The sequence below is a fragment of the Neoarius graeffei genome, chromosome 11, assembly GCF_027579695.1.
Source record: "Neoarius graeffei isolate fNeoGra1 chromosome 11, fNeoGra1.pri, whole genome shotgun sequence".
In the NCBI taxonomy this organism is placed as follows: domain Eukaryota; kingdom Metazoa; phylum Chordata; class Actinopteri; order Siluriformes; family Ariidae; genus Neoarius; species Neoarius graeffei.
The window spans coordinates 16598503-16620596 of record NC_083579.1 but is presented as its reverse complement, the minus strand read 5'-3'; the positions used below and the strand labels follow the sequence as shown (position 1 = coordinate 16620596).

The window sequence follows — 22094 nt, the reverse complement described above, 5'->3', positions numbered from 1 at the left end:
GCATAGGGTATGTGTCAAATTTAGACACCGCGTTGACTTTCCTATAGTACACACAGAACCGGACTGACCCATCGGTCTTGGGGATCAGGACCACTGGGCTGCTCCAGTCACTGTGTGACTCCTCGATTATGCCCATTTCGAGCATGGCTTCACGTTCATTCTGGACCACCTTTTTTTTCCTTTTTTTTCTTTCCTGGATAAGCGGCAAGGGAGGAAGTGAAGATGCCGAAACAGATCAATGTACAGGTGACTACAATGGATGCGGAGCTGAAGTTTGCCATCCAGCCCAACACCACAGGCAAACAACTTTTTGACCAGGTGGTGAAAACCATGGGGCTGTGTGAGGTCTGTTTTTTTTGGGCTGCAGTACACGGACAGTAAGGGTTACACCACGTGACTGAAGCTCAACAAGAAGGTTACTCAGCAGGATGTGAAGAAGGAAAACCCTCTGCAGTTCAAGTTCAGAGCAAAGTTCTTCCCGGAGGATGTTTCTGAAGAGCTGATCCAGGAAATCACATGGCGCCTTTTCTTTCTTCAGGTGAAGGAGTCCATTCTGAACAATGAGAATTATTGTCCTCCTGAGACCGCAGTGCTTCTGGCATCCTACTCAGTCTAGGCCAAATACACTGACTACAGTAAGGACATCCACAAGCCTGGCTATCTTGCCAATGACCGGCTTCTACCACAGAGACTTCTCAAGCAACACAAGCTGACTTAATAACAATGGGAGGAAAGGATACAGACTTGGCCTGAGGAGCATAGAGGCATGCTCAGAAAGGACTCCATGATGGAGTATCTGAAAATTGCTCAGGATCTGGAGATGTACGGCGTCAACTACTTTGAGATTAAGAATAAGAAGGGAACTGAACTGTGGCTGGAGTGGATGGTCTGGGTCTCAACATTTACGAACACGAAGACAAGCTCACACCAAAGACTGGCTTTCCTTGGAGTGAAATCCGCAACATTTCTTTCAACGACAAGAAATTTGTCATCAAGCCCATTGTAGCAACTTGGATGGGTGGGTGGAGCACAGAAGGACGGCAGGCCAGAACTGAGTTCACAAAACCGTTTATTATCAGCTTTTCAGCTTCTACACATTTATTCATATATCTTTATATACACACACACACGCCACACACACATGTGTTCTGGTCGGGAGAGAGCCCCCTCTGCTCTCACTCTCTTCTTGTGCTGGGAAGACACACAAACACAGGTTAATTCACATCAGATGTAGTGATTCTGCCACTTACCTTCCCTGACTCCGCCCTCCTGTCACAGACCAACGCTTGACCATGCCCCCACTGCCACATACCCCCACCGCCCGACTCAGGCCGGGCAGCCGTCTGGCCCGCAGCCGACTCCCCCCCCCTTGACGGGAGAGGAAGTCCGCCACGACCATCTGAGCCCCCGGCCTGTGCACCACCTTGAAGTTAAAGGGTTGGAGTGCCAGATACCAACGGGTGTTCCACGCGTTGGCATCCTTCATGCGGTGGAGCCACTGGAGGGGCGCGTGCTCCGAACAGAGGGTGAAAGGGCGTCCCAGCAGGTAGTAACGGAGGGCGAGGACCGCCCACTTGATGGCCAGGCACTCCTTCTCTATGGTGCTGTAGCGCCCCTCATGCACTGACAGCTTCCGACTTATATATAGCACTGGGCGATCCTCCACCACCTGGGACAAAACAGCCCCCAGCCCTCTGTCCGACGCATCCGTCTGCAATATAAAAGGGAGAGAAAAGTCAGGGGAGTGTAACACTGGCCCCTCGCACAGTGCAGCCTTTACCTCAAAAAAGCCTGCTGGCATTGCTCCGTCCACTGGACCGGATCTGATGCCCCCTTTTTAGTCAGATCAGTCAGCGGGCTGGTGACGTCCGAATAATTAGGTATAAACCTACGATAATAGCCAGCCAGCCCCAGGAACTGTCTCACCCCCTTTTTGGTCTTGGGCCTCGGGCAGGCCGCAATTGCCGCTGTCTTGTTAATTTGGGGATGCACCTGCCCGTTGCGGCACGGTGGTGTAGTGGTTAGCGCTGTCACCTCACAGCAAGAAGGTCCTGGGTTCGAGCCCCGGGGCCGGCGAGGGCCTTTTTGTGCGGAGTTTGCATGTTCTCCCCGTGTCCGCGTGGGTTTCCTCCGGGTGCTCCGGTTTCCCCCACAGTCCAAAGACATGCAGGTTAGGTTAACTGGTGACTCTAAATTGACCGTAGGTGTGAATGTGAGTGTGAATGGTTGTCTGTGTCTATGTGTCAGCCCTGTGATGACCTGGCGACTTGTCCAGGGTGTACCCCGCCTTTTGCCCGTAGTCAGCTGGGATAGGCTCCAGCTTGCCTGCGACCCTGTAGAAGGATAAAGCGGCTAGAGATAATGAGATGAGATGAGACCTGCCCGTTGCCCAAGTGGAAGCCCAGATACCGTACTTCCACCCGCCCAATCGCCCACTTCTTCGGGTTGGCTGTGAGACCCGCCTGCCTCAGCGACCTAAGGACGGCCCTCAGATGTTGGAGGTGCCTCGGCCAGTCATTACTATAGATAATGATATCGTTGAGGTAGGTGGCTGCATAGGTGGCGTGGGGGCGAAGGACCCTATCCATCAGCCGCTGAAATGTAGCGGGCGCCCCAAACAGCCCAAAAGGAAGTGTGACAAACTGGTGTAAGCCGAACGGTGTGGAAAAGGCCGTTTTTTCTCGGGATAATGGAGCCAAGGGGATCTGCCAATAACCCTTTTTTAAATCCAGTGTCGAGTAAAAGTGAGCCATGCCTAGTCGATCGAGCAACTCATCAATACGAGGCATTTGGTACGCATCGAATTTAGACACCGCGTTGACTTTTCTATAGTCCACACAGAACCGGACCGACCCGTCGGCCTTGGGTACCAAGACCACCGGGCTGCTCCAGTCACTGTGGGACTCCTCGACGATGCCCATTTCAAACATGGCCTCAAGTTCTTCCCGAACCACTTTTTTCTTGTGTTCGGGTAGCCTGTAAGGGCGGCTACGCACTACCACCCCCGGGGGCGTCTCGATGTGGTGTTCTATGAGGTTGGTGTGGCCGGGCAGGGGCGAGAATATGTCCAAAAACTCGGTCTGCAACTGGGCAACCTCCGTGAGTTGGGTCGGGGAGAGGTGGTCTCCACAAGGGACCGGAGAGGTACGCGATGCCAATGTTCCCTTTTGAACCTCCGGCCCCAGCTTCGCCTTCTCCGGAACCACCGACACCAACGCCACGGGGACCACCTCGTTCCAGAGTTTGAGCAGGTTGAGGTGGTAAATCTGTAATGCCCCACCCCTGTCCGTTCGCCTCACCTCATTGTCAACGTCCCTGACTCGCCATGTAACCTCAAAGGTTCCTTGCCACTTGGCGACTAATTTGGAGCTCGATGTGGGCAACAGTACGAGTACTTTATCTCCCGGTGCGAACTCCCTGAGACGCGTACCCTTGTCGTACAGGCGGGTTTGTCGTTCTTGGGCCTGCTGCAAATTCTCCTGGGTTAGGTGGGTGAGTGTGTGGAGTTTTGCGTGCAGGTCAATAACATATTGGATTTCATTTTTACTTTGTGAAGGTCCCTCCTCCCAATTTTCCCGCAGCATATCTAGAATGCCGCACGGCTTACGCCCATATAACAATTCAAACGGGGAGAACCCCGTGGAAGCTTGGGGAACCTCTCGCACTGAAAACAACAAGGGTTCGAGCCACTTATCCCAATTACGTGCGTCCTCACTTACGAATTTTTTAATTATATTTTTGAGGGTGCGATTGAACCATTCAACTAAACCGTCTGTTTGTGGGTGATACACACTGGTGCGGATCAGTCTAATATCTAATAACCCATACAGTTCCTTTAGTGTACGTGACATAAACGCGGTGCCTTGGTCAGTCAGAATCTCTTTCGGGATTCCAACTCGGGAGATGACACGGAAGAGTGCCTCCGCAATACTGCATGCTGAGATATTGCGAAGAGGCACTGCTTCCGGGTATCGCGTTGCATAGTCCACCAGAACTAATATAAAGCGGTACCCTCGTGCTGACAGATCTAATGGCCCGACAAGATCCATCCCAATTCTTTCGAACGGGGTCTCGATTAATGGGAGAGGGCGCAAAGGCGCTTTTGGAATGGCCGCTGGATTTACTAACTGGCATTCGCGGCATGCCGTACACCACCTACGGACATCGCCGTGAATCCCCGGCCAATAGAATCGGGCCATTATTCGGGCTAGTGTTTTATCCTGCCCTAAGTGTCCAGCCATGGGATTAAAGTGAGCCGCCTGGAATACCAATTCCCGGCGGCTTTTTGGAATCAAAAGCTGCATGACTTGCTCTTTAGTTTGAGTGTCCTGCGTCACTCGGTATAATCTATCCTTCATAATCGTGAAGTAGAGGAAGGACGGGGTGGCGTTCGGCAGGAGCGTTTGACCATCGATTACTCTCACTTGGTCAAACGCATGCCGCAGAGTCTTGTCTCGTGACTGCTCTAACGGGAAATCCGCCAGGGATTCCCCAATAGAGAGACGAGGGGCCGGCGGCTCCTCACTCTGACGCGGAGCTGAGGTAGACGGCTCTGTGACAGCTGCTCCCACCAATGCGACACCGGGACCTCCCCTTATTAAACTACTGCAGGACCCACTCTTTACTAGGTGCCTCATTAATTCCCCAAATCCTGGCCAATCAGTCCCCAAAATTATCGAGTGGGTAAGGCGAGGATTAACCGCCGCCTTTACTCTAAATTTTTCCCCTTGAAAAAGAATGTGGACCGACACTAAAGGGTAGCTGTGAACATCCCCGTGCACACACAACACCTTCACCAATTGTGCTCCCCCCAATGCCTCGTCTTGCACCAGGCTTTGGTGGATTGAGGTCTGATTACAACCAGAATCCACCAACGCCTGATATGTATCCCCTTGGATACTCACCAGTATGCGATACGCTCCGGCCCGATTGAGGGCAGCTCCTGGCGCGTCGGGGATCCGAACCACCGCGCCCACTTCCATCACCGAGCACTGCTGTTGGAGGTGGCCCGGCTCCCCGCAGCGCCAGCAAACCGGCCCGGGCTTCCTCTCTGCACTGGTGCTCTGGGGCTCATTCACCTGAGGGGGGGGGAGAGACAGACACAGAAGGGAGAAACGGGAGAGCATCTCGAGTGCAGCAGGCCGGCTGGGGTGGGGCCGGCCCCCACCTCCGCGGTGGGGGAACGGGGCAAGGAGGAGACATGGGAGGAGAGGGAGAGAGAGGAGAGGAGAGAAGAGGTTGTCTGCTGTCCTGCCGTCGGGACAGTCACCAAATGGTCCTCCGCCAGCTCGATTGCCTGATCCAGCGACGCCGGTCGGTGGCACTGGACCCACTCTGCAGCTCCGGCTGGTAGATGCGCGATGAACTGCTCCAGCGCCACCTGGTCGATGATCCCCTCGGCATCACGGTTGTCGGCCCTCAACCACCGCCCGCAGGCGTCCCGGAGTTGCTGGCCAAACGCGAACAGCCGGCCAACTTCCTCCAAGCGCAAAGCGTGGAACTGCTGCCGTTGTTGCTCGGGGGTGCGCCCCACACGCTGGAGGATGGCCTGGCAAAGGTCCACGTAGGCCAGCAGGCGGTCGGCGGGGAGATGTAGCGCGGCCAGCTGCGCCTCTCCCATTAGCAGGGGGAGGCGCACCGTGCGCTGTTCCATCGGCCACCCCGAGGTCTCTGCCACCTGCTCAAAGAACGTGAGGAAGGCCTCGGAGTCGTCCTGCGGGCCCATCTTCGTCAGGGTGAAGGGGGACGGCCCCGCGGCGGTGGACCCTGCCGACACGAGGAGGTGCCGGAACGCCTGTCGCTCTTCCTGCTGAGCCAGCACCAGGGCCTCGAACCGCTGTTCCTGATCCTTCTGGAGGGCGACTAGTGCCTGGTGCTGGCTTTGCTGGGCCATGGCAAGGGCGTGGACCAGCTCGGCGAATGGGGAGGACTCCGTGGGGCTGTTCTGCTTCGGCGCTCTAAATCCCGGGTTTCAGCACCACTGTAGCAACTTGGATGGGTGGGTGGAGCACAGAAGGACGGCAGGCCAGAACTGAGTTCACAAAACCGTTTATTATCAGCTTTTCAGCTTCTACATGTTTATTCATATATCTTTATATACACACACACGCCACACACACATGTGTTCTGGTCGGGAGAGAGTCCCCTCTGCTCTCGCTCTCTTCCTTAAATAGGGCACGGCTGCTGGGAAGACACACAAACACAGGTTAATTCACATCAGGTGTAGTGATTCTGCCACTTACCTTCCCTGACTCCGCCCTCCAGTCACAGACCGACTCTTGACCACACCCCCACTGCCACACCCATTGATAAGAAAGCACCAGATTTCGTGTTCTACGCACCACGGTTGCGGATCAATAAGAGGATCCTGGGTCTGTGCATGGGTAACCATGAGCTTTACATGAGGCAGAGAAAACCAGATACTATTGAGGTGCAGCAGATGAAAGCCCAAGCCAAAGAGGAGAAACACCAGAAACAAATGGAGAGGGCTCAACTGGAAAATGAAAAGAAGAAGCGTGAGCTTGCAGAAAAGGAGAAGGAAAGAATAGATTGTGAGAAAGATGAGCTGATCGAGTGACTGCGACAGATTGAAGAGCAAACCGCAAGAGCACAGAGAGAGCTGGAAGAACAGACATGTCGGGCTCTAGAATTGGACCAGGAAAAGCAGAAGGCAAAGGAAGAGGCTGAGAGACTGGAGAAAGAGAAGCACGGCAGGCGGTTGTTTACATCTTAATTATTTCTTTTATTGCTCCTTTTCAGCACACAATTCAGACTCTCTCTCACAGATACACACATATACACGCACAGGCTACTAGCAAGCCCTTGGCGCCGATGTCCCCTTCTCACTCTCCTTTTATAGGGCGCGGTCACTGGAGGAGACACACAAACACACATTAATTGACAACAGGTGTAGTGACACGACCACTCACCTTCCCTGACTCCACCCTCCATTCACAGACTGACACTTGGCCACACCCCTGCTGCCACACACACCTATCTCCCGTCCGCGAGCCGCACAGTCTTGTTCCCTCACTCCCCTCCTCTTTGTTGTGCGCCTGCGCACGCTCTCTCTCCCTAGCTCCTCTTCATCTCATAAGTCCGCAACTGCACACACGCACGCACACACCTACACTCACACACACACTCTCACACAGACACACATAAACATGTGATTTCCCTCTCACATTTTAACATTCACTCACCCCTACACTGTAACACTTGCACATAGCCCATTACTTCTGATCACCATTAGTGCCTTGGTTATCATCATATTCACAGCTGATTTCTCATCCTGTTTACTGCTGGTCATTATTCTACAACCCCGATTCCAAAAAAGTTGGGACAAAATACAAATTGTAAATAAAAACGGAATGCAATAATTTACAAATCTCAAAAACTGATATTGTATTCACAATAGAACATAGACAACATATCAAATGTCAAAAGTGAGACATTTTGAAATTTCATGCCAAATATTGGCTCATTTGAAATGTCATGACAGCAACATATCTCAAAAAAGTTGGGACAGGGGCAATAAGAGGCTGGAAAAGTTAAAGGTACAAAAAAGGAACAGCTGGAGGACCAAATTGCAACTCATTAGGTCAATTGGCAATAGGTCATTAACATGACTGGGTATAAAAAGAGCATCTTGGAGTGGCAGCGGCTCTCAGAAGTAAAGATGGGAAGAGGATCACCAATCCCCCTAATTCTGCGCCGACAAATAGTGGAGCAATATCAGAAAGGAGTTCAACAGTGTAAAATTGCAAAGAGTTTGAACATATCATCATCTACAGTGCATAATATCATCAAAAGATTCAGAGAATCTGGAAGAATCTCTGTGCGTAAGGGTCAAGGCCGGAAAACCATACTGGGTGCCCGTGATCTTCAGGCCCTTAGACGGCACTGCATCACATACAGGCATGCTTCTGTATTGGAAATCACAAAATGGGCTCAGGAATATTTCCAGAGAACATTATCTGTGAACACAATTCACCGTGCCATCCGCCGTTGCCAGCTAAAACTCTATAGTTCAAAGAAGAAGCCGTATCTAAACACGATCCAGAAGCGCAGACGTCTTCTCTGGGCCAAGGCTCATTTAAAATGGACTGTGGCAAAGTGGAAAACTGTTCTGTGGTCAGACGAATCAAAATTTGAAGTTCTTTATGGAAATCAGGGACGCCGTGTCATTCAGACTAAAGAGGAGAAGGACAACCCAAGTTGTTATCAGCGCTCAGTTCAGAAGCCTGTATCTGTGATGGTATGGGGTTGCATTAGTGTGTGTGGCATGGCCAGCTTACACATCTGGAAAGACACCATCAATGCTGAAAGGTATATCCAGGTTCTAGAGCAACATATGCTCCCATCCAGAGGACGTCTCTTTCAGGGAAGACCTTGCATTTTCCAACATGACAATGCCAAACCACATACTGCATCAATTACAGCATCATGACTGCGTAGAAGAAGGGTCCGGGTACTGAACTGGCCAGCCTGCAGTCCAGATCTTTCATCCATAGAAAACATTTGGCGCATCATAAAACGGAAGATACGACAAAAAAGACCTAAGACAGTTGAGCAACTAGAATCCTACATTAGACAAGAATGGGTTAGCATTCCTATCCCTAAACTTGAGCAACTTGTCTTCTCAGTCCCCAGACGTTTACAGACTGTTGTAAAGAGAAAAGGGGATGTCTCACAGTGGTAAACATGGCCTTGTCCCAACTTTTTTGAGATGTGTTGTTGTCGTGAAATTTAAAATCACCTAATTTTTCTCTTTAAATGATACATTTTCTCAGTTTAAACATTTGATATGTCATCTATGTTCTATTCTGAATAAAATATGGAATTTTGAAACTTCCACATCATTGCATTCCGCTTTTATTTACAATTTGTACTTTGTCCCAACTTTTTTGGAATCGGGGTTGTACTTACTACTGACTATTGCTTTATACACTACTGATTATTACTTGTATACATTGTATCACCTTTATATTGAATTACTCCTTGGCTGCTATTGTTGCTATATCTGATCAGTATTAGTTTGCTAATTTGTGTCATCTATTTCAATAAATGGTACCTTTGGAGTAAACTGTGTCCTGTCTATTGCTACAATATTCACTGAGTGCTAACCTCTGGCAACAAGTATTCTAATTGCCTTTGCCCATTTGGTTCTTATAGATCTAGAGTAAATGTATTACATTAGAGCTACAATACTCACTAAAACTATAGCAGCATCACCACTAAGTTATTCCATTGATTTTAATAGTTTAGCTATAAATTATTAGACACTTGAATTAATGATTAATAACTTTATGAGACTGATCCCTTTTTACATGAGACTGATTCGATAAGTCTATTGCACCAGTAAGAATAAGGAAAAAAGTTACACAAATGTTTTGTGAATTTATTTTAATTCTGTAACCTTTGTGAATGAGCCAATCGCATTTGAGGTCAAAGGACAGGAAGTGAGTGGAGTTCGCGAACAAGAGGAGAACATGGGAGAGTGCTGTGGGAGAGAGAGACGAGCGAGGAGGATGACGATACAGTAGAGAAGCGTGTTGTCTGCTGTAAAGTGAAACACAAATTGTTTAGTTAACGTCTGTCATCGTTTTAGTGAAAGTGCTTGACCTGGACTCTTGAAGAAACTTTAATGGTGATAGAGTTTTGTCAGTTTGCATGGACTACTCAACAGAAAACGAAGTTTAGTGAAATTAGCTGCTAAGACAGTGGCTAGTGTGTTTGCATGGACTTTGCTAAGAACCTAACAGCCAGCGAACTCAAATAGTAAAGCCTGTGTGGAACTGCGAGTGTGACGATAAAAACAAAAGACCCTGACGGAGCTGGACAGCGTTGCCAAGTAGAGGACTTTGCTGACATCGTCTACTGCATGACTCCTCTTTTCAACTGCGTGAATCCTCTCTCCTCTTCTCATATTCCTGCCTCCCTGGAGCCCGCATGTATGCGACTACATCAGCTAAGGTGCTAATTTTCTCTTTTGCCCTTGTGGTGAAGCAGCCATTTTGTTTGAGGCTACAACGACCAGGCCTGCAACTTTTGAACTGGGTATTTGAAATAATTTTATTTTATAGAATATTGCTGTCTACTAGGCTATTTTATTTATTTTGGGCCCATAGTGTATCTTTTGAGCATTGACTTTATGTTTATCTTTAGTTTATGTTGACTGTTTATTTTATGTTTATTTGAATGCATGTGACAATTTAAGATTTGAAAAGAAATATTTAATACTAAATTCTATTTTTAAGTAAATAGTATTTTTCTAAGTCTTTGTGTTTATTGACTACTTTTGAGATTGAAGTTAATTAGTTAATGAAGATTAAGGGTAATTTTAAGTTTAAAAGAGTAAAAGTGTAAAAGAGTAAAAGTGTAAGAAGAAGGAAAGTAATTTCAAAGACATTGCATTATATGATAAAGTGTAAGAATTCATGGTTAAGCATTGATATAAGCTAAAAGAGTATTTCATTTAAAAGTGAATGATTGCATACACATTAGGTAAGTTCTGGTAGGTTTATTGCTGAAACCCCAGCCTCATCTCATCTCATTATCTCTAGCCACTTTATCCTGTTCTACAGGGTCACAGGCAAGCTAGAGCCTATCCCAGCTGACTATGGGCGAAAGGAAACCCCAGCCTATTTTTGATAATTTAAAATAACTCAGGTTAGCCACCTCTCATTATAGCCAAACACGCTAGAGGGGTGCTACATAAATTGGAGGCACTGCTGGGATCATAGTGTGAGTTTCTTGTTTTTTGTACATTTAATCAGTAAAAATTAGCCTTTTGAAGCTGTAAATAGTGATAACTTGTAAGTTAACATGGGAACTCAAGCAGAGTTAGTATCAGAGTTAAAGGGATGGTGCTGGGGCGAGTCATTAGATGAGGCTCATGCGGTCTTAGTGCTCATGCAAGAAGATGTAAACACCAATGCAATTGAAGAGACAATGCAAACAGTGAAGAGTTTGGGACATGTGCGTGTCAGAAGCTGAATTTTAAGCATGCGGCACAACCGGTACTTTGTCTTGTGTGAATGCAAAGAATCTGTAAAAGAAGACATGGTTCCCTTTGAAGTGTTTCCTACTGAAGGTGGAGGGCCATGGCCTGTTGTCATAGCAGATGAGGCTACATGAACCAGTGCACCAAGTCAGATGTCTGGATTGCAGCAGGCTGAAAATAGGCCCATGGATGACCTACGCATTGTTCCCTGCAGAAGAGGCTGTTGCAAAGTCAACAGAGGCCATTCTGCAGGCTGTGAGTGATTTACTTGACAAGACGTCCAAGTCCTCAAGTGAACATGGAAGCTATCGCTGCCTACAAACCTTTTCTGGGTTGTTGCCCACCCCAGCAAGAGAGGAGCAGTTCGACCACTGGTTGGGCCCAAGCACAACTCGTGGTGGAAGTGTGTGACTGCTCTCACAAAGAGAAAAGGCGGAGACTGATGGAAAGTCTTAGAGGCCCCGCACTCGAAATTATCAAAGTGGCATGAGCCAGTGATCCTGGCGTAAGCCCTGAAGACTGCTTAGAAGCACTTGAGCATGCTTTTGGGACAGCAGAATCAGGAGAAGAGTTATATTTTGCTTTTTGTTTGTTGCAGCAACAGCCAGGTGAGAAGCTCTCCGACTTCCTTAGGCATCTAGAAGCCGTTGGATAGGGTAGTGCAGAGAGGTGGTCTCCCCCCGGTTGTGCAGACAAAGTAAGACTAGAACAGTTTTAGTGAAATCCCCACAACTGTGGGGATTTCACTAAATTGTCTGTGCATTGTCTGATTTATTTGTGAACATCATTATTGTGATTGGATGTAAAATTTCCTGCTTCAAAAGTGACCAATAACATGACTCAATCTAATTTGACTAGTGATAATTTGAAAAATTTTTTCCTATTAACAGCCATCACCCCTCCCCTGCCCCCTTCACACACACTGGTCTGGTCCTGGGCTTGACTCTGTCTCGTCCTGCCTTGGTCTTGGTCTTGACTTGATCTCAACCCCTCAAAGTCTTGGTCTTGTCTCAGTCTCGATACACTCTGGTCTCAATCAATGACTTGGTCTTGGTTTAGGTGGTCTTGACTACAACATCACTCAATTACAGAGCTACACCATTACAGGATTGTAGGTCTCCAGCAGAATTGCAAATGGAGACAAAGCTGAGGATAAAAATCCCTCTGCTGAACATTGTTTCAAAGCACAAACTGACAACAACTTGGTGAATGCAGAGCTAAGTTTGATTATGACATGCTCTGCTTTTGTGCCACCTCAAATATGAAGACTTGTGGCGAGTCAGATGTGAAAGGAAATGGGTACCGATAGCAGATGATCTCATAGGGAACACTTCAGTCATATGAAGTGCTCGTATATAGTGTATGTACAGTACTGTGCAAAAGTCAGCCTTTTGTTTTCAATCAAATGGCCATTATGAAATGTCAAACAATAATGATGTGGAAATGTACAGTACAGTCATTCCATTTCCAATCAGATTTTTGTGAGATTTTCTGTTAAATGGATTTTCCCATCATTACTGTTATTGTTCATCAATCACACAGAGGTTTTTCCGACAGTTAGGAACTCTGGAACTCTCCGGAAATGCACTGGAGGGAATGTTACTGATTGCTGTCTAATTATAGTTTCATCTACTCAATATCAGTTTGTCCTGCAAGGGAAAGCAACTGTTTATCAGAAATAAAAAGTGACATGGTATGAAAAAAATAATAAATAATTGATGAGTAACTTCTTGTTTGTTTGTTTTTCATCTCATGAAGTATGTAGTGTGATTACACACCATATTTCTCAGGGGCTCCTTCAGAGAGCTCAGTCAGTGATAGAACAGATTGGGGATGATGGATCTACAATGTGCCTGACTCAGAGGAGGATATTGAGGTGCAAGTCGATAGTGGAATAATAAGTGTCATCATTTCATCAGTGCTTTATGAAACATTTCTCTATACAATAATACAAGCCAATAAGATAACATGGAGAAAGCAACGTATTGAAGAGCAAAGTGCAAGCAACCTTACCTGGGAGACAGGACAAGATCTCATAAGATCCCATCGACGATTCTTATCAGGCTGCATTGAGAGTTGGCAACTTATGTCAATAAATTCGTTTTATAAGCAGCCTATTCACTTCTCCAAAGTTGCCACAGTTTAATCCTTTAAGCTGAGGGGATAGAAAATGCAGACTGAAGATGCAGATCACACGTTTTCTTTAATGTCAAATGTAATATAATGTAAAATAAAAGTAAGAGACAATTTAAAAATGAAAAAAAAGACAAACTGTGATAATAAGCAGACAGGAAGCTTTCAAATAAACTCTAACAGGAGTCCAGTACACTGTCAGTATCTTGCTGCATGAATAGTCCTACTTGTACTGTAAATATCATATTAATCATAAATTGGACAAATTGGTTAATTTATCAATGTGGCTTCATTATTCAGCAGCTTATAATACAGCACGTGATTTAGCACATCCTATTTTATTGCATGTTTTTATCTTGTGTACCAACAGTTACTTAAAAGTTGCCACAAGACACAAAATCAAATGTGTGTAAGGCTAATTATAATGCTTTTAGTTAGCTATTTTGAGTTGTAAATGTAATAAAATAATTATAGCATCTTCGTTAATTCAGTGTTGACAAGCTGACCAAGAGTTTGCAAAACCTCTGTAAAAGTTACATTTCATGTTAATTAAATGTTGTACATTACTTTATCCATTACATATTCAGCCCTCAAGATAATGTATCTAATGTATACAATTATATTGCAATTAATTGATTAATTAATTAATTATACTATGCAATACTGTTAATTAATAGTCATGTTTATATATTGAACATTGTCCTTGAATGGGATTCTACTTTTTTTTAACTGTAATTCAAAATCCAAAACAAATATTTCAGTGTAACACAATGTGGTTACATCAAACTGCCATACAGTGGAACTGAACTTCATACTGAACCTTGCTGAAGCTGATATCACTCAAGAAGAATTGTTCGTAAACACCTCTGTTTTACACTAACTCCACCCATGGACACAATTTCTATGCAAATGTTTAGGAAGACTTAAATCCATATGGTTGTACTTCACTTGTACTCTACATGTACATTTTCCATAGATCTGACCAAGGCCTTCGACTTGGTTAGCAGGAGAGGCTTCTTCACCCTCCTTGAGAAGATCGGATGTCCCCCCAAAATCCTCGGGATGATTACTTCCTTCTATGAGGACATGCAGGGCACCGTATTGTACACTGGTTCATCCTCTGACCCAATCCCCATCTGGAGTGGAGTGAGGTTGCGTGCTTGCTCTGACACTCTTTGGTGTCTTCTTCTCCCTGCTGCTCTCCTAAGTCTTCAGCCAGTCAGAGGATGGAGTGTACATCCATACCAGAAACAACGGTAACCTTTTCAACCTTGCCCACCTCTGGGCTAAGACCAAAGTGTGGCAGGTTTTCATAAGAGAGATGCTCTTTGCTGGTGATGCAACACTGACTGCACACTCCCAGGAGGCACTGCAACAACTGCTTTGTACATGCATGCAAACCATCAGCCTGAAGAAGACAAACATACTGGGCCAAGATGTGAGCAGCACCCCAAACATCTCCATTGGCGACTACACTCCACTTGCGCAACTTGAGAAGGATCTTGGGCATCACATGGCAAGACAAGGTCACAAACAGGGACGTCCTTGACCAGGCAGGCATTCCAAGCATGTGTGCTCTGCTCACACAATGGTGCCTGCACTGGCTAGGCCATGGATGATGGCCAGATCCCCAAGGACATACTCTGTGGTGAGCTTGCCACTGGCTACAGGCATGTTGGAAGGCCTGCCCTTCACTACAAATATGTCTGCAAACGTGACTTGAGAGCAGGTGACATAAACCCATTAGACCTGGAGACTGTGGCCAGTGATCACAGTATCTGGAGATATGATAAAGAGGGTATTCAGCAAAGTGAGGAAAAGTGAGAGGAGAGATAGGTAAAGAGAAGAGAGCACAGATAGCAGAGGACTGTACTGGCACCTCCAAAACTAGGTGCTGAATTCACTTGCAGAAACTGCAGCAGAGTCTGCTGTTCTAGCCTCGATCTGTACAGCCACAGCAGGCATCGCAACCCCACAGTCTGAAGAGATCAACACCAAGGCACAGTACTCCATTGTCTATCGAGACAGAAGGATGCCAACTATGATGTACATTTTCCACATAACTGTAATAAATATATAAAAAAACTAACATACAAACAAAAGTCTCATCTACAGTGACTAGTCCTGATAATTGAACACTCACTGGCCACTTTAATAGGAATTTGTTCTTAATTCTAAGATTCCTGTTCTTGGCTGCAGGAGTGGAATTCAATGTGGTCTTCTGCTGTTGCATGCAGAAATGCTTTTCTGCTCACCACGGTTGTAAAGAATTGCAATGAGTTGCTATGTCCTTCCTGGAAGCTCGAACCAATCTGGTCATTTTCCTCTGACCTCTCTTATCAACAAGGTGTTTGTTTCCCCAGGAGATCAGCAGTTTCTGAAATACTCAAACCAGTCCATCTGGCACCAACACCCATGCCACAGTGGGAGTCACAGAGATCACAGTTTTTCCTATTCTGATGTTTGACATGAACATTAACTCAAACTCTTGATTTGTATCTGCATGATTTTATGCATCATGCTGCTGTCAAGGGATTGGCTGATTAGATAACTACATAAAACAGCAGGTGTATGGGTGTTCCTAATAAAGTTGCCATGAGTGTACATTAATGTCCATTGGTTCCAAGGAATTACTTTAGATTACAGAAACTGAATTGATTTTAAATAAATAAATACATACATACATACATACATACATACATACATACATACATACATACATACACAAAAACAACTTGGCTACTGCTTATTCAAAAGTCTTGCCTCATTCTTGAGTCAAAAAGAACACATTCAAGATGTCCTGGAAGTAAAAGAGTTACCATCAGACTGTGTGATTGTAGCAGTGTTCTCTCTTTTCTCTTTGTATCAGGATCAATCCTGAAAATTACTGTCCGAGTCAGGAAAGAAAGCTTAGTCTTTCACCGTCTGTGGGCCCCAACACCCAGACAAGAAAAGCAAAATATAACATATATCTTGTGGGAAGGTGGCACGGTGGTTAGCGCTGTCGCCTCACAGCAAGAAGGTCCGGGTTTGAGCCCCGTGGCCGGCGAGGGCCTTTCTGTGCAGAGTTTGCATGTTGTCCGCATGGGTTTCTTCCGGGTGCTCCGGTTTCCCCCACAGTCCAAAGACATGCAGGTTAGGTTAACTGGTGACTCTAAATTGACTGTAGGTGCATATTGTATTATGGAAAACTCTTAAATAAAGTGTTCAATAAATTGACCATAGGTGTGAGTGTGAATGGTTGTCTGTGTCTATGTGTCAGCCCTGTGATGACCTGGCGACTTGTCCAGGGTGTACCCCGCCTTTCGCCCGTAGTCAGCTGGGATAGGCTCCAGCTTGCCTGTGACCCTGTAGAACAGGATAAAGTGGCTAGAGATAATGAGATGAGATCTTTTGGGAAAATTGGACTGTAATGGTTGTAAACATCAGAAAAGAAGGGAAGTGTGAAACAAATCAAACAACATTTATCATCAAGGCACTTCCATGAACTCAAGTGTTTGCTAAACTGCTCCTTACGGACCCCCAGATGGTACATTTTTATTATTGCTCATGTTCCAAAACATGTCAACTATCCACTATTATACAACATTGATTCTAATAAATGTAACCGGGTGTATATGGGGAAATCACCTGTTGTTTGCTCCACCCCAGTAGAGGGAGTCGTAGGGCTCAGCCCTTTAGAAACAGGCTGGTTGGCTAGGAGAGGAAGCCACTTGAACAGTGCACTATAAGAATGCCAGCTAAAGCACCGGTAAAGAAAAAGCCATTCCTCGAAGTTAGTTGTTCAACCTGCTAGCTCGGAACAGATAAGAGACGCGGTATTTCACTGAGGTTAAGCCTCAACTGCGAACATAGGAAAGAGTATTAATAGAACGTCTGCGTCGTAGAACTGTTGGGCTGGTTTTACTGTGGTGTGTTGTGGTGCACGCATTGCTGGCGTTAGGCCAGAATTATATTGGTAAGGCGGTTTTTCTTATTTTAATTTATTTAGTATGTATTTTAATTTATTTAGTATGTATGATAAATATTAAAGGATAATCATACTATGTTTTGTTCGTTTATTGGGTTTATAGGAAAAAAGGAAAATGGGGAGAATGTTAGATGTGTAAATGTCTGGATTATTGAGTGAGTGATTTATTGTATTGTATGTTGTGCTCTTTCTAGCTACTACACCAATTACCAGTGGGCAGATAATTGCTGTTTTTCCCCTGTGGTAATTTTAGTATTGTAAGGTCACACCTCCAAGGACCAAATTATTGTTTTTTCTTATTTCTTTTTTCTTTTTGTATTGAGAGCCCAGCCTTACTCATTACCCCGTACAGAGCCCAGAGGCCCAGTCTTGATGTGTAGTTTTACACTTATGTATTTTGGTTTGGCCATATAGTGTGTGTAGTGCATACAGGTTGTTGTGTTGCCCTTCTTGAGGGGTGTGTAGCTATTTGCCAGTTGCTGTGCTTCCTTTTTGATGTGTGCAATTTACTAGTTGCTGTGTTGTCTCTTTTATGAAGTTTTTTTTTTTTTGCATGAAGATGTGTTGTGTCATTGGCTAAGGCCGACCTGGGTATGTTTCGGGAGACTCTGTATTGCTGGTCCTCAATATTTTAATCATATGTTTGTACACAATAAGGAAATCATTTGTATTTTTGATAAAATCAGCTTCAGTCCCTCTTTAGTGAACTCTGCGGCAGGGAGGTAGAAGGAGGAGGTAACACTCATCTTGTTACAACTGGCGTAGTCAGCAGGATAGCCTGAGGTTAGGTTTTTTTCCTTATTTTTTATTTCTTTGTTTCTTGTTTGTTAATTTGCTTGGGAATTGGAGGTGTGTGCGTTAGGGTTGTGGGAAAAGCGGTAGTTATCCAGGCGGAGAAGGACAGCGTGGGATACTTTTAAAACTTTGTGTCCATTTGTGGTGCGACTATGTCTCTAGCACAAGATGGAATGGAAGACCTGCATGGACTCTTAGACCAAATCTGTCAGCTTCAGGCTGAAAATGAGCGGTTAAAGGCAAAGGAACAGGACAGAAATGATGAGACTGTTGCCACTACCTCTTACAGTGACTCAGGTACAACAGCAGCCGCTGCGGATTTTCCTAGGCAGCTTGCTTCCACTAATGTGTCAACCCTTGATGCCCAAACACGTTATGTGTATGTTCCAAGAGAACGTAAGTGTTCCAAATTTACTGGTAAACTGACTGTTGACCTTATAACTGTAGACCAATGGATAACAGAAGCACGTAGATGTTTGGAAGCAAGGCCTATGTCTACTGCAGAACAAGTGTTGTTTCTCTGTGATCATCTTGATGGGGGGGCAAAAGCAGAAGTTGATTTTCATGAGCCTTCTGTTAGAGATACAGCAGAAAAGATTTTTATAATTTTGAGTGATAATTTTAGTTGTTCCCAATCCTATGTTGCAGCGCAACTTGCCTTTTTCCAGCGCCATCAGAAAGATGGAGAGTCCTTGCGTGATTTTTCACATGCTTTGAAAACATTGATGGACGCAGTGATAAAAAAGACACCGGGGGGTATTTTTAACTCTGACAGGGTATTGCATGATCAATTTGTTGAAAATGTGAATGATGATATGCTCAGACGAGAACTAAAAAGACGATTGGTATTGGATGCTGAAATGAGCTTTCTTACACTCCGTGGCATAGCCATTAAGTGGATGGAGGAGGGGAAACAAGGGGCACGGCTTAGACCAAGAGCGTTTTCTTTTGATATGGATGTTTCTACAGGGGGAAACCAAGGGGTGGATTCTAATGCAATATCAGCTAGTAATGCAGAAATGGCAGAAATGAAGGAATGCCTACGACGTCAGCAGATTCAGTTAGATACCATCTTATCACAGCTTAATTCATCTCGCTCCCACAGTAATGCGAAGGGTGCAGGAGGTAGCTAAGGCATATAGATTTCAGCCTGATGATAAACCAATTTGCCTCCACTGTAACAAAGCAGGGCACATTGCAAAATATTGCCGTGTTAACCTTGATCCTGCAGGGTTGGTGGAGCAGGGGGCAGTACAAAGGGCCACAACCCATAATCAGATGGGAGAACTACCAACTAATCTGCAGCAGCAAGGAAACTAGTGCCCTCTGGTGTGGGGAGCCAAACACTAGGAGGGGCAGAATTAGGCTCTAAATACTCAACTGAAGAGGGCATCCCGCAGCTTATCGGGCAGTGCCCAGTGGTTCATATGTCAATGGGGGGGAAAGAGGTTGCCTGCCTACTCGACACTGGTTCCATGGTTTCTACAATAACTGAAACATTTTTCCATGAGAATTTTCCATCAGATGAGTCCCTTAAATCATGTAATTGGCTTCAGTTGCAGGCAGCAAATGGATATGAAATTCCTTATGTGGGTTACCTTGAACTTGACATTACTGTAATGGGAAAAACACTTCCAAGGATGGGAGTCTTAGTTGTGCGTGACCCAGCTGACCCCTTCATTTGTCGTCAGCGACAGACGGTTCCAGGTCTGCTGGGGATGAATATTATTCAGAGTTGTTATAAAGAACTTTTTGACACACTAACTTCACTTCCCCAAACCCATCATCATAAAGAACATAAGATATGGCAGCATGCATTTTCTATCTGCCAGTCGATTGAGGAACTCCAGGGAAAGGGGTATTTGGAGAGGGCGAGAGTTCAGGGAGCAGCAGTATTCATTCCCAAAGGTTGTTTGAAACTCCTCCCCATTGTTTGCCCCAGTGCTGCTAACTTGTCCTTACAGTTGGTCCTGTTAGAGCCACCCAACGAAGACACCCCACTGCCAGTGGGGATTTTGATCTCTAAGGCTTTGTTGTCAGTAGCTAATGGCAGGGTAGAAATACCAGTTACAAATGTCAGTTCACAAGACCTCTGGCTACAGCCACATACTGTATTAGGTGAGCTCCATATAGTTCAGGTGATGTCAACTAGGTGTTCGGTGAACATCAGGGAAGAGGGCAATGGGGGCCAGGTTGCCATTATTCAGTCAGCAGAAGTACAAGGTGGCACTCCTCCTGAACTTTCCAGCATGGCTTGGCCAACCCTCTCGAAGGAGCAAGAGGAGCAAGGAAAACAACTTCTGCACAAATACTGGGAAGTCTTTAGCCAAGGGCAGGGGGACTTGGGGTGTACTACGTTGGTGGAACATCGGATTCACCTGACTGATGACATCCCAGTGCGACAGAGATACCGCAGATTACCCCCCTCCCAATACGAACAGGTGAAAACACACATTCAGCAGCTTGTTGAGGCAGGAATTGCAAGCCCGAGTTCCAGCCCTTACTCCTCGCCCATTGTAATTGTTCAAAAAAAAGGGGGCGATATTAGGCTGTGTGTGGATTACCGATTGCTAAATGCCAAAACTAGGAAAGATGCTTACCCGCTTCCTCGCATCGATGAATCCTTGGATGCATTAACTGGAGCCCAGTGGTTTACAACATTAGATCTTGCAAGTGGCTATAACCAGGTGCCAGTAGCAGAGAAAGATAAGGCCAAGACGACATTCTGTACACCGTTTGGACTGTTTGAGTTCAATAGAATGCCCTTTGGCCTTTGTAATTCACCCAGTACTTTCCAGAGGCTAATGGAGAGAATATTTGGTGACCAAAGTTTTCAGTCTCTCCTGCTGTTTTTAGATGACATCATCATTTTTTCAACCTCCTTTGAGCAGCATTTACAGCGCCTAGAACTGGTCCTCTCCCATCTACAGAGCAATAACCTTAAGTTAAAGCTAGCCAAGTGCCACTTTTTCCAAAACGAGGTGAAGTATTTGGGGCATGTTGTCTCAGCCGCTGGAGTAGCTACGGATCCAGATAAGATGAAAGCAGTTGCCGAATGGAGGCAGCCAACTACTACAAAGGACTTAAGATCTTTCTTAGGATTTGCATCCCATTATCATCGCTTTGTGCAAGGTTTTGCCAAAATTGCTGCACCATTACACCAACTAGTCGCCCAGGTAGAGGCAGAGCAGAACAGGAGGTTTCGAAACATTGTCCTGGGCCAAGCTTGGACACAGGAATGCCAACAAAGTTTCCAGTTGCTGAAGGACTGTTTGACTAGCGCTCCAGTGCTAGCTTATGCTGATTTCACCAAGCCTTTTGTGTTAGAAATCGACGCAAGCCATAGTGGGCTCGGAGCAGTCTTGGCGCAGGACCAAAATGGACAAAGAAATCCCATTGCATTTGCCAGTAGGGGCTTATGACCCACAGAGAGGAACATGTCCAACTATAGTTCCCGCAAGCTTGAACTCCTAGCTTTGAAGTGGCCAGTAACCAGTAAGTTTAGGGAATATCTGTTGGGGACAAAATTTATTGTCTTTACAGATAATAACCCATTGAGTTACTTGCAAACGGCCAAGCTAGGGGCGACCGAACACCGTTGGGCATCAGAGTTGGCCATGTTTGACTTCGAAATCAAATATCGGCCAGGTTCGGCCAATACAAATGTGGATGCTCTTTCTCGGTTGCCAGCCCCTGTGTCAATCAATGAAGTGGCCCCAGGTCTGCTAGTCCCTTTTTTGCCTCAGGATGTAAGTGAGCACAGGACTAGTGCCTTGTGCCAGGAGTCTAGTGTACTGCCGATCAGACCCAAGACTAACTTGCTGACCTTACAGATGGAAGACCCAGTTATTGGGCCATTTAGCCAGCTCTGGAAGCAGGGGGCTTTACCCGCCAAGACTGTTCGAGTTGCCCTGCCACCAGGGACCCAGAAACTCCTTAACCAGTGGCCAAGGATCCGATCTCAAAAGGGAGTACTGTACCGTAGTGTTCGGCTACCTGGAGACAGTAGGAAAACGCTTCAACTTCTCCTACCACAGTGTCTCAAACAAGAAATACTAAGGAGCCTGCATGATGACCATGAACACCAAGGTATAGAGCGAACACTTAGTCTGGTCCGGGAAAGGTGTTTTTGGCCAGGAATGTCCTGAGAGGTGGAGAAATATTGCCAAGAGTGTGGTCGTTGTATCGTAG

At 45.9% G+C, this 22094-nt stretch overlaps 1 pseudogene; it reads left to right on the top strand.

The window, feature by feature from the left end:
* Positions 1-222: 222 nt before the first annotated feature.
* Positions 223-22094, top strand: part of LOC132894703 (radixin-like) — a 22744-nt pseudogene continuing 872 nt past the window's right edge.